Consider the following 21769-nt stretch of genomic DNA (forward strand, 5'->3'; position numbering starts at 1 on the left):
CACTCATGCCTACTGCAGACGATACCTTAAGGCATGTGTTATTAAAGGCGTTGCTATGCCCACCTAAAAGTAGACTCCTCATTTAAACCTTTAGTTTTATTCATGGAGTCAAGCCTATAAATCCATCTCGCCTCCTTGTACAGTAAGGTTTTTTGTGTGTTCATGCTGTTTTTCACAACATCAATCACCCACCATTTGAGGTCATCTGGAGAGTGTTGCAATTCCAAAAAGTGTGATACCATTGGGGCTGCATGGTTACGACATCTAATTCTCGAACGGTGTTCACCGATCCTTATGGAGATGGCACGAGTGGTCTGGCCTACATACCTCAAGCCACAAGGGCATTCAATGCAATAAATCACATTGCATGATTTGCAATTGGACATGAATCTAATGTCCCATTGTTTTGTACCAATCTGGAATTTTAAGGTTTTACTCGTAAATTTGCACGCCCTGCAGTTCCCGCAGGGAAAGTGTCCCACAATGGGACGTAAAACTCGTTGACTGATGTTAGTTCTGTGATCAGATTTTGCATGCACCAATTGATCTCGAAAGTTCTTTGATCTTTTAAAGGCGAACAGAGGCTTTCCTAGATTGGGTAAACAGGTAGAAATCATAGGCCAATATTTCATTAGGGCCTTTTTCACTGCAAAGGATTCAGTGCTGTATGTAGTGACACAGGCAACCCTCTCTTGTGTAGGGGTTTGAATTTTGGGTGTCAATAGGCTCTCTCTTGTTGTGAACCTCGCCCTTTTAAGGGCTTTCTTTACTAGTTTTTTAGGATATCCGCGTTCTCTTAAGTCTCCAGCTAGTTGGTCTGCATGTTTATAATAATCTGAGACTGTAGTACAGTTCCGTCGGAGTCTAAGGAACTGGCTGTATGGCAAATTTTCTTTCAGTGCCCTCGGATGAAAACTGGAGAAATGTAGAGTGGTGTTACGATCTGTAGTTTTTTTATAGAGAGAGCAAGATAGATAACCCATATTGGCAGTAATTTGTAGGTCCAGAAAATTGATTGTATGGTGGTCATACTCCATGGTGAAAGTAATAGTATCGTGTAGTCCGTTGAGATATGTTAAGAATTGCCCAAGTAGTTCTTTGTTCCCTTCCCAGATGAAAATAATATCATCTATATATCTGTACCATTTGGAAATGTGTGAGATAAAGGGATTGTTGTCACTTAGTACAAATCTGTCTTCAAAGTTGGCCATAAACAATATCGCCAAACTCGGGGCAAATGCTGCACCCATCGCCGTACCTCCAATTTGGAGGTAGAACTGGTCTGCATACTTGAAGAAATTTTTCTGTAAGGCAATGGCCATAAGTTCTACAATGAATGCTGCTGGTACTCTTTGTTGGGTGGCGTTATGGATAAGTTGCTGATGTATAATATCTATTGCTTCTTCCTGTGGTATATTAGTATAAAGTGCCTGGATGTCCATTGTCACTAATAGCTGCTGCTCGTTGTCAAAACTGGTTCCTTCAAAAATGTTAATGGTTGCAGTAGTGTCTTTAAGATATGTTCTAGTCTGCTGACTGATCGGTTGTAAAAATAGATCAACAAATTTGCATAGTGGTTCCAACAGGGAGCCACATCCCCACACAATTGGTCTCCCTGGTGGTCTAGAGGAGTGCTTGTGTATTTTGGGGAGGGCATAGAAAGAGGGGGTCCTTTTTTCCGAATGATTAAGATATTGTAATTCTTCTTGGGATATCCACCCTCTTTCTGCTCCAAGTTGTGTAGCCTCTCGGATGAGCTCCTGAATGTTTGTTGATGGATCCTTACGTAGTGGTTGATAACACTGTCTATCTTCAAGGAGGTCCAAAACCATCCTATTGTATGTTGTCTGGGAGAAGACTACTATTCCGCCTCCCTTGTCCGCTGGTTTTATCACCAGCCTTTGGTCTGCCATTAGTTCTGTCAATGCTTTTCTTTCTTCATTGGAAAGGTTATTCCTGTTGTTTGTTGCTTTACCTTTGAGTCTTTGAAGATCACCCAGAACGCATTTTTCAAATAATACAATTTCATTCGCCACTTGGTTGTCCGTCGGCGTAAAGGTCGAAGGGATCCGAAGACCTGTGTCTTGTATATTTTGTCCTTCATCTTTATCTTGGAAATAGTGTCTCAAACGGAGTTTTCTAAAAAAAGTTTTTATCTCCATTTCTGTAGTAAACCAATCCGTATGGTTCGTCGGGACAAATGAGAGCCCCATGCCCAATATTTTCATCTGGATCGAAGATAGCTCAATCCCAGAGAGATTGAAAATGGGGATATTTGATGGTTGCCTTATGTCAACTCCGGGGCAAGTCGATGGCCTATCTGTAGGGTCTATTGCGAGAAGCCCCTCCTCCACTGGCGTTGCCGTCTCCTGCCTGGCCAAGGTTCCCAACCTTGGTTGTAAAGTGTTCCTTGGGATCCGTAAAATTGACCTCTCCCTAAAAAAGGCCTTTGTCCTCTTAGTCTATATATTTGCTGTTGCTGTCCTGTTTGATACGGAATGTCACCAGAGGAGTCACTGCTTGTATCGGAGAAGGTTACCCATCTTCGGCGTCCCCTTCTATTATTTGTTGGTTGCTGTTGTCTCGGCTGATTCTTTTGTTGTAAATACTCAGCAGTTAAATATGGGTAAATAGTTTCAACTCTAAACTCTTGTATATCTTTGTTTAATTTCTTTGTTTTTTTAGTTAAAGTTGCAGTCTTAAATTCCTCAAAGATTTTTTCTATTTCCCGAATTTTCTCGTTGGCATTAATATTAAGCTGGTTCGTAGTGAATTTGAGTTCTTCTGCTTCCACTTCCCTCTGTGCCGTAATTGCTAATCTTTGTGCAGTAGAGATTGTTAAAACCATAAGATCTCTACTGCACTTAGTTGCAATTTGGCTAAAGCCTGTTTTATACAACTCGTCTTCTAGAAACAACCCTGGTTCATTCCGTACTACAAGGCCGGCTGGGATGATACTTGCTCTGAGGTATTCCCTCAAAAAATGACCGTGGAGTTCGGTCCTAAAGCCCTTTTTCTTAAGTTTTAATAATTCATCAGCATTGTTACTCACAAACATGGGGCCAGTACCATTGTTGGAATCAAAGAGGGATGGGCCTTGAATAATATTAGTGATTTCTTCTTCACTGTAACTCAAAGTGGCGCTCTCTGCCATACTCTAGTATCATATGTAAACAAAACAGAACTGAAAAGTAAAAATAAAAAATGAAAAGAATTTTTTTGGAAACCGGGGGACAAACAAAGCAGCACTAACACGCTACTGAAACCAGAAAATGCAAAACATGTGTGTGTTCCAAAAATGAAACTAGTAGAATGTATACTAGGGAAGAAAAAAGAGAAAGAAAAGGGAACAAAAAATGAACAATGGAAGAAAACCCTAAAGACAGCCCTGGCTGTCAGAAAGATAATGCACTAGAGGGTATATCCCTACTCTGTCAAGGACCGGGAAATCACTAAACCACAAAACAAAAAAGTGTCCTGACAGGTTCACTAAACATATATATAAATTTAATTTATAATAAACTTCTCAATACCAGAAATATGGCACAAGCTATCTAGTTTTCTGTGTCCACCTAAGTTTTCATAGGGATACATTTTACAAAAATCACCATTTCGTACTTCTGTTTAAGCATTATACAGAAGTGACTTTTTATTATTTCAATTATTACTCATAAGCAAGGTCTGTCAATTACCAAGCACTATTAACTCAACATAAATTCCAAATCAAGCACAATATGTACAAAAAAGAACCAATAAATATCCATGTTCATGTACACAGTATTTCATACAATGCAAAAGACAGTTATATACACACATTAGAAAAAAACATTTGAAAAAACTTTTTCTCAGAATAGTCAACACTATATAAATTTTGAAGTTGATAGGCCCCCACTCAGAGGTTGAAACCATATGTCTCTGGATTATAAATGTTCAGTTCCATTGGGGGCATTTTCAATTGGTTAGCTAAACTCAAGGTCTACTAGCTAAACTCGGGGTCTACGTGTGACACCAGAATAAATCTAGAAGGTGTCATACTCGCACACGAATAAAACAGAAAGTGCGAGTAAACTACGTTTCGGCGGAGTGGGCCATTCCGCCTTCCTCAGGACCAGTAGAAGTCGTGACCCCTGAGGTACAGAAAAAATAAAAAAGGAGAAAAAGACAAGAAACATAGTCTCACTAGTAACCACAGGATCACAATCAAAATACCTCAAAATAATGTGTCCCGTGACTTTTAGGGCATGCAACTACAAGGTCCACAATGCATTGGGCTCATAAGTCTGTAAAAGCAGGGTGATGTGCATGAAACCAATCCTGCTATAAGGGGAGCCTGTGGGACATATTCACCTCTTGTGCAAAAAACAAAGAAGCATTATTTTAAAAGAACTGGATAAAAACCAATGTAAAACCATTAGTAATGTGTCATGAAGCAGACATATGAATAAAACTTTCAGAGAGCATAGCCACTAGACCATGGAGCGAGGTTAATCAAAAACCAAAAGTTACAGTTAAAAAGTAGTGCAGTGCAATCCAGTTTTGAAATATAAACACCTTGTATGTATCTGCACTAATGAGAAAAAGTGCACCAAAAAGTGTAAAACACCAAATGTGCGCACTCACGTGTCTGGGGCTCAAGCTCAGATTTGTTCCTTCACATTTACAAATTGACGTTACTGTTTCAAAGGTGAAATCAACATATGGAATTAGTGTAGGCGAACCGGCATTAGCATAGTAAACCAGAGGTTGTAAACAAAATACATATTGGCAACAACCAGTCGCTAACTCTACCTTTAAATGGGAGAAGCTGTGCAGTGGTCGCTTGGCGTCTCTCTATAGATGCAGGGCACTAGGATGTTATTCAGGAAGCCTTGCACAATTCAAAAATGTGCCCGGCATGGACTGGAGCCTCCCGCTCCATTATGTCTGAAATCTACAACAGAATGGCATGGTCAAAAGTTGCCGCTTGTCCACATGAAATAAAGGGCAATGCGGAGGCTAAAACAAGGCTGCCTAGATTTGTTACCTTTGTGCTGAAACCGTGATGTGCAGGTTGTGCCTCTCTCTCTCAGAGCTAGAAACGAGTGTATCAGAGAGTCTTGCAGGCATGACCATAGTACACCTAACTAGCATGAGAGCCTCGGCAGGGACCTTGCCTTGCAACTGCGCCACAGGAGCTGTGTGGTAAGAAGTGGAATAGCAACCAAATGCTTCTAAAAACGAAAGAGGCACAAATACACAGTGATATTCATTAGACTGCAATCCCTCGTTTTCATGCACCAACAATTGAATCACATGGGCTGAAAGGAAAAACAAAATAGAGTCAGCTGTGTGCAGAAGCACATCATCTAGATGTAAAGGGTGGCAGAAATATCCTGCATATGCACCTCAGTGTAAATCCCCACAAAAGGATACACATATCTCCACTCATGCCTACTGCAGACGATACCTTAAGGCATGTGTTATTAAAGGCGTTGCTATGCCCACCTAAAAGTAGACTCCTCATTTAAACCTTTAGTTTTATTCATGGAGTCAAGCCTATAAATCCATCTCGCCTCCTTGTACAGTAAGGTTTTTTGTGTGTTCATGCTGTTTTTCACAACATCAATCACCCACCATTTGAGGTCATCTGGAGAGTGTTGCAATTCCAAAAAGTGTGATACCATTGGGGCTGCATGGTTACGACATCTAATTCTCGAACGGTGTTCACCGATCCTTATGGAGATGGCACGAGTGGTCTGGCCTACATACCTCAAGCCACAAGGGCATTCAATGCAATAAATCACATTGCATGATTTGCAATTGGACATGAATCTAATGTCCCATTGTTTTGTACCAATCTGGAATTTTAAGGTTTTACTCGTAAATTTGCACGCCCTGCAGTTCCCGCAGGGAAAGTGTCCCACAATGGGACGTAAAACTCGTTGACTGATGTTAGTTCTGTGATCAGATTTTGCATGCACCAATTGATCTCGAAAGTTCTTTGATCTTTTAAAGGCGAACAGAGGCTTTCCTAGATTGGGTAAACAGGTAGAAATCATAGGCCAATATTTCATTAGGGCCTTTTTCACTGCAAAGGATTCAGTGCTGTATGTAGTGACACAGGCAACCCTCTCTTGTGTAGGGGTTTGAATTTTGGGTGTCAATAGGCTCTCTCTTGTTGTGAACCTCGCCCTTTTAAGGGCTTTCTTTACTAGTTTTTTAGGATATCCGCGTTCTCTTAAGTCTCCAGCTAGTTGGTCTGCATGTTTATAATAATCTTTGACTGTAGTACAGTTCCGTCGGAGTCTAAGGAACTGGCTGTATGGCAAATTTTCTTTCAGTGCCCTCGGATGAAAACTGGAGAAATGTAGAGTGGTGTTACGATCTGTAGTTTTTTTATAGAGAGAGCAAGATAGATAACCCATATTGGCAGTAATTTGTAGGTCCAGAAAATTGATTGTATGGTGGTCATACTCCATGGTGAAAGTAATAGTATCGTGTAGTCCGTTGAGATATGTTAAGAATTGCCCAAGTAGTTCTTTGTTCCCTTCCCAGATGAAAATAATATCATCTATATATCTGTACCATTTGGAAATGTGTGAGATAAAGGGATTGTTGTCACTTAGTACAAATCTGTCTTCAAAGTTGGCCATAAACAATATCGCCAAACTCGGGGCAAATGCTGCACCCATCGCCGTACCTCCAATTTGGAGGTAGAACTGGTCTGCATACTTGAAGAAATTTTTCTGTAAGGCAATGGCCATAAGTTCTACAATGAATGCTGCTGGTACTCTTTGTTGGGTGGCGTTATGGATAAGTTGCTGATGTATAATATCTATTGCTTCTTCCTGTGGTATATTAGTATAAAGTGCCTGGATGTCCATTATCACTAATAGCTGCTGCTCGTTGTCAAAACTGGTTCCTTCAAAAATGTTAATGGTTGCAGTAGTGTCTTTAAGATATGTTCTAGTCTGCTGACTGATCGGTTGTAAAAATAGATCAACAAATTTGCATAGTGGTTCCAACAGGGAGCCACATCCCCACACAATTGGTCTCCCTGGTGGTCTAGAGGAGTGCTTGTGTATTTTGGGGAGGGCATAGAAAGAGGGGGTCCTTTTTTCCGAATGATTAAGATATTGTAATTCTTCTTGGGATATCCACCCTCTTTCTGCTCCAAGTTGTGTAGCCTCTCGGATGAGCTCCTGAATGTTTGTTGATGGATCCTTACGTAGTGGTTGATAACACTGTCTATCTTCAAGGAGGTCCAAAACCATCCTATTGTATGTTGTCTGGGAGAAGACTACTATTCCGCCTCCCTTGTCCGCTGGTTTTATCACCAGCCTTTGGTCTGCCATTAGTTCTGTCAATGCTTTTCTTTCTTCATTGGAAAGGTTATTCCTGTTGTTTGTTGCTTTACCTTTGAGTCTTTGAAGATCACCCAGAACGCATTTTTCAAATAATACAATTTCATTCGCCACTTGGTTGTCCGTCGGCGTAAAGGTCGAAGGGATCCGAAGACCTGTGTCTTGTATATTTTGTCCTTCATCTTTATCTTGGAAATAGTGTCTCAAACGGAGTTTTCTAAAAAAAGTTTTTATCTCCATTTCTGTAGTAAACCAATCCGTATGGTTCGTCGGGACAAATGAGAGCCCCATGCCCAATATTTTCATCTGGATCGAAGATAGCTCAATCCCAGAGAGATTGAAAATGGGGATATTTGATGGTTGCCTTATGTCAACTCCGGGGCAAGTCGATGGCCTATCTGTAGGGTCTATTGCGAGAAGCCCCTCCTCCACTGGCGTTGCCGTCTCCTGCCTGGCCAAGGTTCCCAACCTTGGTTGTAAAGTGTTCCTTGGGATCCGTAAAATTGACCTCTCCCTAAAAAAGGCCTTTGTCCTCTTAGTCTATATATTTGCTGTTGCTGTCCTGTTTGATACGGAATGTCACCAGAGGAGTCACTGCTTGTATCGGAGAAGGTTACCCATCTTCGGCGTCCCCTTCTATTATTTGTTGGTTGCTGTTGTCTCGGCTGATTCTTTTGTTGTAAATACTCAGCAGTTAAATATGGGTAAATAGTTTCAACTCTAAACTCTTGTATATCTTTGTTTAATTTCTTTGTTTTTTTAGTTAAAGTTGCAGTCTTAAATTCCTCAAAGATTTTTTCTATTTCCCGAATTTTCTCGTTGGCATTAATATTAAGCTGGTTCGTAGTGAATTTGAGTTCTTCTGCTTCCACTTCCCTCTGTGCCGTAATTGCTAATCTTTGTGCAGTAGAGATTGTTAAAACCATAAGATCTCTACTGCACTTAGTTGCAATTTGGCTAAAGCCTGTTTTATACAACTCGTCTTCTAGAAACAACCCTGGTTCATTCCGTACTACAAGGCCGGCTGGGATGATACTTGCTCTGAGGTATTCCCTCAAAAAATGACCGTGGAGTTCGGTCCTAAAGCCCTTTTTCTTAAGTTTTAATAATTCATCAGCATTGTTACTCACAAACATGGGGCCAGTACCATTGTTGGAATCAAAGAGGGATGGGCCTTGAATAATATTAGTGATTTCTTCTTCACTGTAACTCAAAGTGGCGCTCTCTGCCATACTCTAGTATCATATGTAAACAAAACAGAACTGAAAAGTAAAAATAAAAAATGAAAAGAATTTTTTTGGAAACCGGGGGACAAACAAAGCAGCACTAACACGCTACTGAAACCAGAAAATGCAAAACATGTGTGTGTTCCAAAAATGAAACTAGTAGAATGTATACTAGGGAAGAAAAAAGAGAAAGAAAAGGGAACAAAAAATGAACAATGGAAGAAAACCCTAAAGACAGCCCTGGCTGTCAGAAAGATAATGCACTAGAGGGTATATCCCTACTCTGTCAAGGACCGGGAAATCACTAAACCACAAAACAAAAAAGTGTCCTGACAGGTTCACTAAACATATATATAAATTTAATTTATAATAAACTTCTCAATACCAGAAATATGGCACAAGCTATCTAGTTTTCTGTGTCCACCTAAGTTTTCATAGGGATACATTTTACAAAAATCACCATTTCGTACTTCTGTTTAAGCATTATACAGAAGTGACTTTTTATTATTTCAATTATTACTCATAAGCAAGGTCTGTCAATTACCAAGCACTATTAACTCAACATAAATTCCAAATCAAGCACAATATGTACAAAAAAGAACCAATAAATATCCATGTTCATGTACACAGTATTTCATACAATGCAAAAGACAGTTATATACACACATTAGAAAAAAACATTTGAAAAAACTTTTTCTCAGAATAGTCAACACTATATAAATTTTGAAGTTGATAGGCCCCCACTCAGAGGTTGAAACCATATGTCTCTGGATTATAAATGTTCAGTTCCATTGGGGGCATTTTCAATTGGTTAGCTAAACTCAAGGTCTACTAGCTAAACTCGGGGTCTACGTGTGACACCAGAATAAATCTAGAAGGTGTCATACTCGCACACGAATAAAACAGAAAGTGCGAGTAAACTACGTTTCGGCGGAGTGGGCCATTCCGCCTTCCTCAGGACCAGTAGAAGTCGTGACCCCTGAGGTACAGAAAAAATAAAAAAGGAGAAAAAGACAAGAAACATAGTCTCACTAGTAACCACAGGATCACAATCAAAATACCTCAAAATAATGTGTCCCGTGACTTTTAGGGCATGCAACTACAAGGTCCACAATGCATTGGGCTCATAAGTCTGTAAAAGCAGGGTGATGTGCATGAAACCAATCCTGCTATAAGGGGAGCCTGTGGGACATATTCACCTCTTGTGCAAAAAACAAAGAAGCATTATTTTAAAAGAACTGGATAAAAACCAATGTAAAACCATTAGTAATGTGTCATGAAGCAGACATATGAATAAAACTTTCAGAGAGCATAGCCACTAGACCATGGAGCGAGGTTAATCAAAAACCAAAAGTTACAGTTAAAAAGTAGTGCAGTGCAATCCAGTTTTGAAATATAAACACCTTGTATGTATCTGCACTAATGAGAAAAAGTGCACCAAAAAGTGTAAAACACCAAATGTGCGCACTCACGTGTCTGGGGCTCAAGCTCAGATTTGTTCCTTCACATTTACAAATTGACGTTACTGTTTCAAAGGTGAAATCAACATATGGAATTAGTGTAGGCGAACCGGCATTAGCATAGTAAACCAGAGGTTGTAAACAAAATACATATTGGCAACAACCAGTCGCTAACTCTACCTTTAAATGGGAGAAGCTGTGCAGTGGTCGCTTGGCGTCTCTCTATAGATGCAGGGCACTAGGATGTTATTCAGGAAGCCTTGCACAATTCAAAAATGTGCCCGGCATGGACTGGAGCCTCCCGCTCCATTATGTCTGAAATCTACAACAGAATGGCATGGTCAAAAGTTGCCGCTTGTCCACATGAAATAAAGGGCAATGCGGAGGCTAAAACAAGGCTGCCTAGATTTGTTACCTTTGTGCTGAAACCGTGATGTGCAGGTTGTGCCTCTCTCTCTCAGAGCTAGAAACGAGTGTATCAGAGAGTCTTGCAGGCATGACCATAGTACACCTAACTAGCATGAGAGCCTCGGCAGGGACCTTGCCTTGCAACTGCGCCACAGGAGCTGTGTGGTAAGAAGTGGAATAGCAACCAAATGCTTCTAAAAACGAAAGAGGCACAAATACACAGTGATATTCATTAGACTGCAATCCCTCGTTTTCATGCACCAACAATTGAATCACATGGGCTGAAAGGAAAAACAAAATAGAGTCAGCTGTGTGCAGAAGCACATCATCTAGATGTAAAGGGTGGCAGAAATATCCTGCATATGCACCTCAGTGTAAATCCCCACAAAAGGATACACATATCTCCACTCATGCCTACTGCAGACGATACCTTAAGGCATGTGTTATTAAAGGCGTTGCTATGCCCACCTAAAAGTAGACTCCTCATTTAAACCTTTAGTTTTATTCATGGAGTCAAGCCTATAAATCCATCTCGCCTCCTTGTACAGTAAGGTTTTTTGTGTGTTCATGCTGTTTTTCACAACATCAATCACCCACCATTTGAGGTCATCTGGAGAGTGTTGCAATTCCAAAAAGTGTGATACCATTGGGGCTGCATGGTTACGACATCTAATTCTCGAACGGTGTTCACCGATCCTTATGGAGATGGCACGAGTGGTCTGGCCTACATACCTCAAGCCACAAGGGCATTCAATGCAATAAATCACATTGCATGATTTGCAATTGGACATGAATCTAATGTCCCATTGTTTTGTACCAATCTGGAATTTTAAGGTTTTACTCGTAAATTTGCACGCCCTGCAGTTCCCGCAGGGAAAGTGTCCCACAATGGGACGTAAAACTCGTTGACTGATGTTAGTTCTGTGATCAGATTTTGCATGCACCAATTGATCTCGAAAGTTCTTTGATCTTTTAAAGGCGAACAGAGGCTTTCCTAGATTGGGTAAACAGGTAGAAATCATAGGCCAATATTTCATTAGGGCCTTTTTCACTGCAAAGGATTCAGTGCTGTATGTAGTGACACAGGCAACCCTCTCTTGTGTAGGGGTTTGAATTTTGGGTGTCAATAGGCTCTCTCTTGTTGTGAACCTCGCCCTTTTAAGGGCTTTCTTTACTAGTTTTTTAGGATATCCGCGTTCTCTTAAGTCTCCAGCTAGTTGGTCTGCATGTTTATAATAATCTGAGACTGTAGTACAGTTCCGTCGGAGTCTAAGGAACTGGCTGTATGGCAAATTTTCTTTCAGTGCCCTCGGATGAAAACTGGAGAAATGTAGAGTGGTGTTACGATCTGTAGTTTTTTTATAGAGAGAGCAAGATAGATAACCCATATTGGCAGTAATTTGTAGGTCCAGAAAATTGATTGTATGGTGGTCATACTCCATGGTGAAAGTAATAGTATCGTGTAGTCCGTTGAGATATGTTAAGAATTGCCCAAGTAGTTCTTTGTTCCCTTCCCAGATGAAAATAATATCATCTATATATCTGTACCATTTGGAAATGTGTGAGATAAAGGGATTGTTGTCACTTAGTACAAATCTGTCTTCAAAGTTGGCCATAAACAATATCGCCAAACTCGGGGCAAATGCTGCACCCATCGCCGTACCTCCAATTTGGAGGTAGAACTTGTCTGCATACTTGAAGAAATTTTTCTGTAAGGCAATGGCCATAAGTTCTACAATGAATGCTGCTGGTACTCTTTGTTGGGTGGCGTTATGGATAAGTTGCTGATGTATAATATCTATTGCTTCTTCCTGTGGTATATTAGTATAAAGTGCCTGGATGTCCATTGTCACTAATAGCTGCTGCTCGTTGTCAAAACTGGTTCCTTCAAAAATGTTAATGGTTGCAGTAGTGTCTTTAAGATATGTTCTAGTCTGCTGACTGATCGGTTGTAAAAATAGATCAACAAATTTGCATAGTGGTTCCAACAGGGAGCCACATCCTGACACAATTGGTCTCCCTGGTGGTCTAGAGGAGTGCTTGTGTATTTTGGGGAGGGCATAGAAAGAGGGGGTCCTTTTTTCCGAATGATTAAGATATTGTAATTCTTCTTGGGATATCCACCCTCTTTCTGCTCCAAGTTGTGTAGCCTCTCGGATGAGCTCCTGAATGTTTGTTGATGGATCCTTACGTAGTGGTTGATAACACTGTCTATCTTCAAGGAGGTCCAAAACCATCCTATTGTATGTTGTCTGGGAGAAGACTACTATTCCTCCTCCCTTGTCCGCTGGTTTTATCACCAGCCTTTGGTCTGCCATTAGTTCTGTCAATGCTTTTCTTTCTTCATTGGAAAGGTTATTCCTGTTGTTTGTTGCTTTACCTTTGAGTCTTTGAAGATCACCCAGAACGCATTTTTCAAATAATACAATTTCATTCGCCACTTGGTTGTCCGTCGGCGTAAAGGTCGAAGGGATCCGAAGACCTGTGTCTTGTATATTTTGTCCTTCATCTTTATCTTGGAAATAGTGTCTCAAACGGAGTTTTCTAAAAAAAGTTTTTATCTCCATTTCTGTAGTAAACCAATCCGTATGGTTCGTCGGGACAAATGAGAGCCCCATGCCCAATATTTTCATCTGGATCGAAGATAGCTCAATCCCAGAGAGATTGAAAATGGGGATATTTGATGGTTGCCTTATGTCAACTCCGGGGCAAGTCGATGGCCTATCTGTAGGGTCTATTGCGAGAAGCCCCTCCTCCACTGGCGTTGCCGTCTCCTGCCTGGCCAAGGTTCCCAACCTTGGTTGTAAAGTGTTCCTTGGGATCCGTAAAATTGACCTCTCCCTAAAAAAGTCCTTTGTCCTCTTAGTCTATATATTTGCTGTTGCTGTCCTGTTTGATACGGAATGTCACCAGAGGAGTCACTGCTTGTATCGGAGAAGGTTACCCATCTTCGGCGTCCCCTTCTATTATTTGTTGGTTGCTGTTGTCTCGGCTGATTCTTTTGTTGTAAATACTCAGCAGTTAAATATGGGTAAATAGTTTCAACTCTAAACTCTTGTATATCTTTGTTTAATTTCTTTGGCGCATCATAAACATTCCATTACTACGTCTGTACCTTGTCTTGGATGGTTATCTTTCCACTTGCGACTTAAATTCAATTTCTTCTGTCTTGTTTTCCGATCTCTACGTGGCCATGCGCCGATCTATCTTATCCCGCATCTCTTGTCTCCTTTTATGTTCCTTCTCGAGTTCTTTCTTCTCAATCTCTTTGTTATCTGTTCCTCGGCCTCCTTGTGCGCAATCACGTTTCGCTCGTTCTCTCTGCTTGCGTCCTTTCACTGGAACACTCCTGCTCTTTCTCTTCGCTCTGTTGATTCTTATTCTGCTTTTCGTTCTGCTCTGAAACGTTTCCTACCACAGTCCTAACTCTATTTCTACTATTTTGTTATTGAATTGCTTGTTTATTGTGTATTTCCTTTTACCATGTTCAAGCCCCTTCTGTACTTTAAAGTGGTTCTGTGCTGCCTCATGGCGTAAGGCGCTATATAAATAACAAATAATAATACAAATGTATTTATTTATTTTTCCATTTGTTATGTATGTATGTATGTATGTATTTATTTAAGTGATGGGGGCCAGCATGTATAGGGTGTGAACTGACTCCTTGTTCATGGCACAGAGAATCCTCACAGCAAATGCTTCCCAATCAGGGTGGCAGGCGGGCACTTACACGTAGCTCTGAAATCCCCTTGGGTACATTTGTCCTTCAGACTCGGCGTGGCTGTGGCCAAGGTAGCTTTATTGGGTGAGGGGTGGTGGTCGAGGCCTCTAGTGATCAGAACAAGGTGCCAATAAACTCCAGGTGTGTGCAAGCTGTGCATTAAGGTCAACTTGAGGATGCTATTCCCATCATTATTATGAAGAAGATGGCCCCAGATCTACTAACAGACATTACCTCGGCCATAAATGATTCCTGCCAATCAGGCCTTGTCCCTCTAGAGCTCAAATCAGCTAGGGTTATTCCCCTTCTTAAGAAGTCCACACTTGTCCCTGCTAATTTTTGTCCAATTTCTTTATTCCACTTTTTGTCTAAGCTTTTGGAGTCTCTCATCACTCCCCTCCTGTCTTTTTTTCTGGAATCTTCCAAAATGCTTAATTCCGCTGAGGCTGGCTTTAGACCAGGGAGAGGCACGGAAAGTGTATTGGTGTCGGTACAAGACGATATGTCCAGACTAGTTGACGCAGGTGGAGTAGGTGCTTTGATTCTGCTGGACTTATCAGCCGCTTTTGATACGGTTGACCATCCAATTCTGCTTTCTGTTTGGTGGCTCCGATTGGGATATCTGGCCAAGTTCTCGCTTGGTTTACTTCTTTTCTTTCAGATCACACCCAAACTCTGGCCATGCCCCCTTTTCTTTCTTCTCCCTGCTCTCTTACTTGTGGTGTCCCGCAGGGATCTTCACTCTCGCCAATTCTGTTTAACATATACATCTGGGAACTGGTCTGCCTCATCCGCTCCTACGGCCTCAATTACTATTCTTATGCAGACGATACCCAAATCCTGATCTGCCGAGATCAAGACCAGGATAGGGTCTCGTCGTGTCTTCATGATTGCTTGAGAGCCGTAGGGGACTGGATGGACCAGAACTGGCTTAAACTTAATGGCGACAAAACAGAGGTTATGGTGGTGGGCTGCCCTCCGGACTCCTCACTGTGGACTGCAGCTTTTTGGCCCTCCCCGCTGGGCCCACTTCCGAGCCCTGTTGACAAAGTGAGAAATCTGGGCGTCATACTTTCCGCCACCCTCTCCGTGTCTAATCAAGTGACGGCTGTCTGCCAAGCCGCCCATCACCAGATCAGGCTCCTTAAGAGGGCTCTACCTATGATACCAGAAGCCTTCCGCCCCCCTGTGGAGGCTGCGCTAGTGCTTTCACGTTTAGACTATTGTAACTCCCTGTATTTGTCGCAGCCAATTGGTCTAATACAGCGGCTACAGTGCATGCAAAACCTGGCGGCTAGGCTAGCCACGGGCACCCCTTATGGTGCCAACATCTCCCCAGTACTTCGCCAACTGCATTGGCTTCCGGTGGGTCAGCAGGTTCTTTTTAAGTCCCTGTGTATTGTGCACAGGGCGTTTCATAGCCAAGGAGCTGAGTTTTTGTAAGCAAGATTTACTCGCTATGTCCCTACACGGGCTCTGCGCTCTTCGACCACCAATCTTGTAGTTGTCGCTAAGTTCAACCGTGAAAGGATCGGGGCATCGGGGCAGATCCTTTTCTATTGCTGCGGCTAGACTTTGGAACAACCTCCCCCCGACACTAAGAAGTGCCCCAAATCATCTCGGGTTCAGAAGAGCTCTTAAGACCATCCTGTTCTAATTTTCTTTCCTGCCCACCATTTGTGGGATTAGCTCTCTCTCCTCAGCGCTATGATACCTCGGTGACCGTGCGCTTTATAAGTAAACAAAAAAAAAAACTTTCATGTGAACAGGCCATCAAAGGCATGTTCCCCCTCCACACCGATGTTCTTTGATCATGCGTGTGGAACCTCGCTTGCTCATGTTTGCTATGAATTTTCTAGGATGGTCTTTTTTGTCTAACCAGTGATTTCAATCCCTGATTATTATGTGAGCTATGGAGCTCCATTAGGGATTAATTCAGACCTTCCGAATCACAGAGGTGTGTGTGATGATACTGGAGAAATTGGTATCTGTGCCCGGATGGCAAATTGGTTGTCGGGTTGCCCTGATAGTTCTGTTAATGGTTTGGGGACAGCCAAGAGATAGCCATGTCTTTTGTTTTCGGTGTTCTTGGTTGGGTCCCATTTTGTCAGTGGACCACCGTGGGCGATGGTGATTCTAAGAGGGGGTAGTTCTAAAACTCAAGCGTATAGTCTTGGATCATGTCGTGACTGTCCGATGCATTATTGTTTGCATTCTGCAGGTAATGAGGCCAATATATTGTCTTCACGTTGAACTTGTTGATATTTGCGTTAAAGGCTTCAGGAGTGCAAGTGGTAAAGCTCTGAATATTGTTAGGATGTTTATTGTTCGTTGATTTAAGGAGCTTAATTCTCACCTGGAGAGGGTGTGGGTGGAGTGTCGCCTTCGCGGTTCCCACAAGCGGTGGTTCTTCCCCAAAGCCCCTCTTACTCTGGGGCCAGGCAAGATATTCCATGCCGACCACTTGACAATGATCCTATTGGGATATAGGACAGGGGTCTGCCACCGGCAGCACAACAGATCTTTTCAACTACAACTCTGATAATCCTTTGCCACTGACTGTGCTTGCTAGGGATGATGGGAGTTGTGGTCCCAGAGATCTCAAGAGCCAATGGCTGCAGACTCGTGATTTAGGGCAATGTATCCCTAGTCTATTAATTGAACTGTGAGGTTGCCACTTCTAGGGAATACAGCTGGCTCTCTGCTACCCTTGGAATGGGCCAATGAGCCATTTCTTCCTGCTGACTCATTATATGGAAAGCAGTGAAGATGATTTCCTGTCTGTATGTTGACAACCTCCTCAAAGTTGAATACTCCAAATTGACTCCATGCACACCCAATGTATGCAAATATAATGCACTTCTGGGCAATCCCTCACATTAAAATTGGATGAATCCATGGACTATTGAATGTGTCTGTTTACTGAATATGTATGAATTCAATTGATCAAGTGTTTGATGTGTGACTAAGTCTTCACCTGCCCTCCCAGACACGCAGCAGCTTATTTTTGAACTGGCAGGAAACTACGACACTGACAGTGCCAACATAGCAGCGGTCTATAGTGTCATTATATAGTGTTACTACTGGCGACCACAGAATGTGACGAAGAGACTCTCTTCATAAACTCTACAAAAATCCCAAAAAAACTAAAAGAAATCGACTGGATTCAAACCAGTGAGGCAGCCTCAAAGAACAAACTTACACAGCATCTACCGCCTAATATCAGAAGATTCAACAAGCTACAACCATATATCAAAAAGTTCCCTTCGAGACAAGCACGAGATCTAATTATGAGAGCTCGACTGAACCTACTTCGAACGAATGAAATCTTGGCAATTAGAGGGCTCTCTTTATCAAACAAGTGCTGCTTCTGCAAAACACCAGAAGTAACAGAGACAATCCGGCACCTGCTTTTGACATGCTCCAGTACTGCCAGGATCAGAACGGTATACCTGACAAGGACTTTTTCGGATCACATTCTAAGCGACCAAGAAGTATGTTGGTCTAGACTGATGGCCGGGGACAGATCTTCTTGGCAACTGGCCGCCTACAAAATGTTGGACTATATAAATACTGAACTTCTTAGCAGGCCATCGCCAGTCTAATGGCGCTCAAAAGGCTTCTATCTTCATACTGCCACACCTAGACTGAAAATCAAATGTCTTCTCTTTGTAAAAATCATATTGATTAAAACAAATAAAAAAATAAAAAAAATAGTGTCATAGACCTATGGATGCAAAACCATTGGATGTGCCTGAACAACACCAAGACGGAACTAATCATCTTTGGATCCCGTCAGGCAAGATCCAAACTTGGAGCACAGTACAAAGCCTTCTCCATTAAAGAAGCCATCATACCAGTAATGCCCCAAGTAAAAACACTGGGGATGATGGTTGAAGCATCAGTTGGCGCTGGGGCTCAGGTTAACTACTTGCACAAAAACAGCGGGTACTACTTGCGCCTATTAAGAGCCATCAGACCCTTCATTAATGAAGCGAACACTGCAACCATTGCGAGACCAATATTATCGTCGCGCCAGGATTACGAAACGCCTTGTTGCTGGGAGCCACCAAGAGAGAGCTACAAAGGTGTCAAGTGATGCAAAATGAAGCAGTTCACATAATCAAGAGAATTAAATATACAGATCACATATCCACAGGAAGAAAGGAGCTCCATGTTTCAGAATAGAGGACAGAGTCAAGTTTAAGGCCATGACGATAGTCCACCGATGCCTTTTTGGAAAGGCACCGACCTATTTCAAAAAAAATATTCTCACTGTATGTGCCCAGGAGGTGTTTAAGATCAGCAGCTGCAGGTTTCTTGAACATACCCGACGTTGAGCTGGCATCAGGTCGAAGAAGATCTTTCCCGGTCAAGGCCGCAAATTCTTGGAATGAGCTACCGGCTGTTCTGAGACAGGATGGAAACTATCCTAGTTTCAGGAAAGCACTGAAAATGTTGCTTTTCCAATAATTCCTCAAAGAGTCATGTGACCCTATAGGACCCTGCTAGGGCACCGAGAACACGGAAAGGCTTTCCTATCTGTGAATTTTGCATCACTGGTTTCTCCGCGCCCTGATGCCTGCAGGCTTACGGCGCGCAACAAGCACACAGACATAGACAGAGGCCTGGAAAAAAGGAAAAGTTTCTCCCAATTTCCTCATAGCACACAGGTCTGCAACCTTTGGCCCTACCAGTGTTTTGGACTACAACATCCAATAACCGTGCCCACCATAGTCAATGGTGAAGAATATTGGGAGTTGTCATGGGCGTAACTTTAGGGGGGAGGGGGGTGTTTGTCCCCCCCAACTTTCATGGCACACGATTTTGTCCCCATTCATTTGAATGAGGCATTTTTTTTCAGATGACATGTCCCCCCCCAACATTTTCAGCAACGTTACTCCACTGGGAGTTGTAGTCCTTAACTCCTGGAGAGGAACAGGCTGTAGACCCGTGTTTAGCCATACATCTTTTGCAGACATTAGTGATACGCTACTTGCATGCTCCCCGATTCTGAAGATCTCTGTCCCCCCATAGCCCCTGTCTTGCCTTTTTGTTCTAACGCCCTGGACAACCACACTTTAAGAGCCACTGTGGGTGGCAAGGAAGAGCAGTCATTGTTGGCTCCAGCCTGCCACTGCTGTGCTGCCATTACACTTGCTGTTACTAATGCTTCGGCAACATGTTCTGTGTCTTCCCTGCCATGCAAAGCCCAGGGAAATGAACAAGAGCTAATTAATGTTGGCTTCCACAAAGCTGTTACATCATCAGTGGCATGGGGTGGCAGCGGATCCGCTGAATGCGTTCTCCTTGATTTAATTAAATGAATCTTACATGAAAAAAGTGCACAGTGCGAGGAAGGCCTGATTCGCCAAACGGATGTCTCCTGAATGTCAATATCTTAAAATGTCAAGATATCATTGTAGATGCTGACGTCTTGGAATTTTTCACCACAATGGCCTAATTGGTCACGGTAGGATAGCTCAGGGGCAACATGCTCGCCTTGGAAACACAGGTTTGATCCCCGGGTCCGCGCTTAGAAACCTCTGGGTATTAAGCACGTTATAAATAACCCATCATCATGACATATCATACTTATAATCCCCAACACTCATGAAGGCTCAAGGATAGACACATGCGTAAAAGGGAGGAGAGGATGAGACAAGCATGTGGAAAACGCATTTAAATTCTCAATGCGGACAAAATCAAGGCAGAGGGGTGCACATCTTTGATTGGAGGAGAGTAGCCGGTCATGATGTGAGACTGGGTGTGGGGATGGGGGTGGGGCTGAGGAGAAACTTTGGAAATATCATTTTGCAGAAAGGAGAGTGAATGCTTTGTAAATGTTCATGCTGAAATGGTGCCAAAGCAGCATCCATTTATTTATTTATTTATTTATTTATTTTGGTGTATTTGGTTAAATACAAACCTTTACACATCCAAGCAAGAATTAGTACCACATACAAGTCTCAAAATGACACACCTGGATCCCATCTCACTACATTTAAAAGAATAAAACAATATAGATAAAACTATATCACCACAAGCTCATAAATGATTTATACTCAAATCAGTCTAAGCATTAAAAAAGAGATTTAAAAAAAACTGTTTTCTCCACTTCCAATTTACAGTTTGGCCAATTTACAAAGAACGCTTGAGGCGGCTAAAATGCACACATTTGTCGTGGCACAAATTGCGCCTGATTTACCAAACTGTGTGAAAAAGGGCCATTTGCAACTAGTCACAATGAAAAACAAAACATAACGATGACAATGAGCATTGTTCTCTGGAGTGGTTCCACCTGGCAGGAATCCCAACAGATGCTGGGTAGGAAATTGCCTCAGAACTCACTGGTTTAGAGGAAGGAGGTCAGATACTTCTATCATTGGCTGCATGGACCTGACCAGGTGGAGTGCCTAACCAAAGTCACCTTTGCGCATGGCACACAATCATGATGACCTGGAAAACCGTTCTAGAAAACACAACTTCAAAATAATGACATCAGGGAAGCAGAAGGGAAAGAATTAAAGGGCACTCAGGATCTGATTCCGGCACTCACTGAACTTTCAAGTAGGAAGTACAGCAAGCCCACAGAATCCATTGACGGAGCCAAAGACTCGAGTCTGTAGGATACTTGACGACCCTGGTGGAGCTTGACTTTGTTTGTGTATTAACTTCCACTTTCAATGACTTCTCGCGCTTTGAAACACTTGTGTGTAGGCGCGTTATAAATGCCATATCATATCATATAATTTCTGAAATCTTAAGGTGGGTTTTAGGAGGAGGTTTGGTTGATGGTGACTAACACATTGATTATAATAATAATAATAATTCATGTATTTATTACATAGCGCTACACACCCATAGGTCTCAGAGCGCTGAACTAACAGAAGACATTATTATCCCACAGAGTGGTACTCAATTTATTGACCTCGGAAGGACGAAAGGCTGAGTTCACTATGCCGGGATTTGAACCTGCAACAGAAGGCTGCACACAGATATTGGGGGCAAGTGCTTAGCTCACTGTGCTATCTAACCGGTTATTATGGTTTTTGTATTGAAATATTTTGGTGGCTATTAGGATATAGAGATAATGCACAGGTGGTGGAGTAGTGGTCTACTTTGTTACAGTTAACACTTATGTTAGGCACCTTTCTTTTTTACGCTTTGAGTTGTTGTTACTCACCTACTTAGGAGTCAGTCAATTGTATCCATATAAGTTAAAATATTCAGACTACTATAAGTCTTATGTTTTACCTACATTCTTTCTTTGTCAAACCGTAGATGACATTCCCTGAAGAAGAGTTGATGAAGTGGAAACACGTTGGACATAGCCTGTAAGGACAGCCATGGAGTTCTGCCTAGATATGTGGGTAGCCTAAAATTGCAACTAGAAGAAAGCACATGCAGGTTAACACATGTGGCACACCTAGAGCATTTACGCCTAACTTGTTTAGCCTGCCCATGATGCCCAAAGATATATGTTGTTAACCCTCCATTGCACTTATAACTGCTTGAGTTATTAGACTCTAGAACATGGAAGATATGTAGTAAGACTATACAGGTAACCTGTTTATTGCGCTCAGAGAATCCTATTGGCCTAGTTTCTAC

General features: G+C 42.1%; 1 protein-coding gene across 3 annotated transcripts in view; it reads left to right on the plus strand.

Moving 5' to 3' along the window:
* The window catches only part of RGS6 (regulator of G protein signaling 6), a 1543034-nt gene that overhangs the window by 101380 nt on the left and 1419885 nt on the right, over nt 1-21769 (plus strand). The gene's annotated exons all lie outside the window — the stretch shown is intronic.

This window comes from Ambystoma mexicanum, chromosome 14, assembly GCF_040938575.1.
Source record: "Ambystoma mexicanum isolate Mex_15411 chromosome 14, UKY_AmexF1_1, whole genome shotgun sequence".
NCBI classification, from domain to species: Eukaryota; Metazoa; Chordata; class Amphibia; order Caudata; family Ambystomatidae; genus Ambystoma; species Ambystoma mexicanum.